The sequence below is a fragment of the Solanum dulcamara genome, chromosome 1 (assembly GCF_947179165.1).
Source record: "Solanum dulcamara chromosome 1, daSolDulc1.2, whole genome shotgun sequence".
Lineage (NCBI taxonomy): Eukaryota > Viridiplantae > Streptophyta > Magnoliopsida > Solanales > Solanaceae > Solanum > Solanum dulcamara.
Window position 1 is genome coordinate 41,446,888 of NC_077237.1, and position 4,390 is coordinate 41,451,277.

General features: G+C 40.6%; 1 pseudogene; it reads right to left on the reverse strand.

Moving 5' to 3' along the window:
* Nucleotides 1-3,749: 3,749 nt before the first annotated feature.
* On the reverse strand, nucleotides 3,750-3,869 carry LOC129904428 (5S ribosomal RNA; annotated as a pseudogene).
* Nucleotides 3,870-4,390: the final 521 nt, after the last annotated feature.

A 4,390-nucleotide genomic window follows, 5' to 3' on the forward strand; every position in this document is an offset into this window, starting at 1 on the left:
AAGGAATAATTCAAACAAGGTATTTAAAGCTTTCTCGTGGCATGTTTTGGTATAAGCTCGTATAGCTATCTTTATTTCCTTTTGGCAAGTTTTAGCCTTAAGTGAATTATGTGTGGAATGTGGGGATAATTCCATTCCCAAAACTCCAAGTACGCCTCATAACCCCTATCCACTGCTTAGTTTTGGAATTTCTGTAAGGATTGAGTATTGCCTAGTAAGGCTTCTACGTGTTAAACAGTAGTGTGTGAAAAGCTATCTCTCATTTTCCTTGACACGTATTTGGTACAAAAATCAGATTATGATGCCATAATAATTCACCGAGCCCCATGATGGGACGGGTACGAAATATGTGTATGCAGATCCCCTGAAGGAAAGTACAGACTACATAAAGCTTATTCTCTTTCTTCTTTTGGGCATGCCTTTGTCTTAGTTGTAAGTTGAATATGATCTGAGCTCTAGGGTAACTCTATTCTCAAACATCTCTTATTTACTTCTGAATATTGAACTCCTACAGTAGTCAAACTATTTCCCTGGAAACTGGTATATGTTAAAAAGGTACCAAAGGTACAGGCTCCAAGTCTTAAAGACTACACGAGATTAAGTGTTTTGATTCCATAAATGATTTGGCCCTACGTTAATACATGTCTAGGGTCCCCGAGATTACTTTTGAGACAGCCCATAATGGCATTTAAGGGACACTCGAGATGACTACACCATTACTCGGGTTCTCAAATAAAAGCTTAACTTTCTTATTCTGTCGAGTCTCTGATAATGATTTAAATTGCATATAGTTACTCACTACTCTACTCGTGTATATTGTAACACTTCTTTCCCTGAGTCCCGGGCCAGGATATGCTCTCGTGCACAGTTCACTGCATTATTCCCTGAGTCCCTCAATAGAGGGCCAGGATACGTGTATAGATATATGATGATGTGTTGTAATAAGGTGGTGATGGCACTGGGGCCATGATGGTTTTACAGAGATGATTCACCGGACCCCCGAAAGGGCCGGCTATATGATATGACTCGAACATGCATGTTTTTGTAATTCACAAAGTACAGGTACAGGTTTCTGAATTGATATCTTATCCCCTGTTTTTGTATCTCAAATATGCTTCCAGCTGTATTATATTATGTTTTACATACTCAGTACATATATCGTACTGACCCCCTTTCTCGGGGGGCTGCGTTCATGCCCACAGGTACAGATACAGATTTTGGGAGTCCGTCAGCTTAGGATTCCATGCAGTTCAGCTGGAAGAGGCTCCATTGTATCGGGGCCTAGTTTTTGATACTGTCCACGGATGTATAGAAATTGTTTTATCCATTCAGGGGTACGGCGGGGGCCCTGTCCCGCCATATGTTGTCATTTATATGTTTAGAGGTCTGCAGACATGTATATGTGGGTTGTGTATGTCAGTTTGATTCAGCTGGGTCTACATGATATATGATATATGTTATTATATTATAGCAGCCTTGTCGGCTTGCGTGCCTTGTCATGTTGTGATACAAATAAAAAGGGCTACAGTTTATGAAAATGTTATCGCCCATTGGGGCTCTGTTACATGATATTGTCTTATTTACGATTCAATGTGACCTCAGCTAATAGATATGTGTACGGGGGGTCCAGGTCGGACCCCAGTCGTGGCCTACGGGGTTGGGTCGTGACAGAATCGGTATCAGAGCAGTTCGTCCTTGGATTGTCTGCAGACCGTGTCTAGTAGAGTCTTGTTTATCGGTGTGTTGCGCGCCACATCTATAAACAGGAAGCTACAGGATATTTAGGATGTTACCTTTCTTGTACATCTGAGATCGTGCTTTAGATCCGAGTCATAGGAAAAATTCTTTATACTAACATTGGATCTTAATAGAAGGACGACACCAACAGAAGGAAGTAATTGACGACATGGAAAGTTACGAAGCACGCAGGTAAGTAGAGTAAAGCCACGGAAGATATCCGTCGGGTAAGGTATTGAAATATAAAGTTGAAACCTGAAAGGAAAGAAGACAGAAAGTGCAACAGATGCAGTTTGAAGTTGGACATATGAGGTAAGTCCAGTATTTTTATATTATTGTTGACGTTGAAAGCCCTGTGTGGCTGCGATATGAGATGATATTGAAAGCCCTGTGCGGCTGTGATATGATATGTATATATATATATGTTGGCCCTGTGAGTCATTGTTGGTATTTTCTGCGTGTAGGTTTTGGGGTAAGTAGGAAATGTAGAGGAAGCCTTGCCAAAATTTTCCCAGAACGGGGAAAAGGAAATGAAACATAGATTTTTGAGATGTCTGAGGAGTTGATACCAAGTACCCCTACTGTGTTCAACTAAAGCTATAAGAGGTACCCTTTAAGTGGTCGATAAGGGGCACCCTTTCCACTTGAAGAATTTTATTTCGGAGGAACAAAAGCTTATTTAAGTAGTACAGTTCAGACTACGGTATCTCCAGCCGTATTTGTACCGTAGAAATATAAACAGAGGGCTCAGGGTGAAGGATAAGATGTCCCGCGAATGAGTTTCACTCTTTTTGAAAAAAATACCAAGCCCTCAACTCCTAATGGTAAATTAGATGAGTTATTCATAACTCGAGGATAAACTCAGAAGGAGACCAGGTAGGTCAAGTATTAGAAGAAGTACTGTGATATTTAAGAGCTTCTGATTTCTTCCAACAATGGTTGGAAAATGATGTACGATAATAGTTTATAATTTGCCACCGACTAATTAGGGAAAGAACTTCTAATAGAAGCACCTCAAAGAGATGTCAGGAACCAAATATATATACGAGTTAAAAGGGGGATATGTAAGTATGAACTGAACAGTGTGATACGAGTATACAGGGATAAAGTGGAACCACTAGTCAGACGCACATAGTACGCATTGACTAAGTCAAAGGCCTGCGTTGAGAATGCAGTAAGAGCATGGGGCTTACTATACAAAAAAATGACGCGTATACACAACGTCACCCGAAAAATAGTGGAATCCTTAAGGGACGAGGATGGAAAACTTAAGGAACAAATGATGCAACTTCTATTCGTCCCAAGAAACAAAGGATATAGGTTGGGACAAAGCCACTGTTTCAAGAAAACTTGGAATAGTTATCGTCGGAATACTAGTACTGCCTAATTGAAATTGAACGACTATAAGTACAAATAAATGAAAGTACGAGTACCCTCTAAAGGGGGGAAGTTAATGAGAAAATGGCAAAAGTAAGGTAAAGGCAATCGATATGGGAATATATCTGAGACGAACGTCTTAACTTTAATAAGGTATCTTGCCGAACCAAGTTAAAAAGGTTCGGAGGCTACCAATAGTTGGATGAAAGCCAGAATGCTACGTAAGGCAGTGTCAAGAAGGTTGTGACGAGACCCTGAACAACATAACACTAGAAGGCGATTGCGTATAGAAACGAAGGAGGGTAACCATGAAATGGTATCAACTAACTTAAGAGACATTACAAAGGATAATGATGGCATGCTAGACCAAAAGACAAAACGTTGGTCATAGAGTTAGTCACAAATGATGTTGCGATAGATAAATAACTAAAGGAAAAGGAATAGAAAGCCTCCTGTGGTAGTAAATGGGGAGAACACAAAGTGGATGGAGGATAATGGAGATAAAGGTCTACGCTGACACTGGATGCAAGATAACAGACGAAAGGACAGGGAAAAACATAAAGACTCGCGAGACAATGCTGAGGTAAATCGGGAGCTAAGTTGAGTGCCCCACCCATTAGGGTAAGGATTACAATGAAACACAACACGAAAACTTCCCAGGGAGGTCACCCATCCCAATATTACTCTCGCCCCAGCACGCTTAACTTCAAAATTTGGATGGAACTTAATACGTTAGTGCTGGTATAATCACGCGAGACAGAAGCATCTGACTAGTAACGGAGAAACGAGATGAGATTATGTACCCAGAGTATTATAAGATAGGTAAAGAAAATCGTAACAAGGTCTTAATAAAAACAAGAAGGATTAGCTATTTGCTAACTGACGACACATTTGAATGCCATAGCCCTTCAACATAGAACTAGTTAATGAGAGGAAAACCGCAAAATGGCTATATAGGCTAGTGGGCGAGGGAATTTCGACACCACTTGGTAGCCAACTCTGAGGGCGAAAAAGCAAAACCCAAAGGTAAGGGTACTAGCGGATGTAATTTACAAATGACAGGAAGTAGTGCCCAAGGTCGAAAATCCCACAATATGACCAGGACTACAAAACTCATTTTGCACTCCAGCGCCAGATGACTCTGGAGGGAATGTTACTTGTGGAATAACGATATTAGTCCCTACTCCTTCGATCAAAGGTTACCTAATCCGCCGAGAAGGTGTAAAATTATAGAGTAAAAAAGTGGTAGGACCTTACGGAGTCCCCATAAATATTA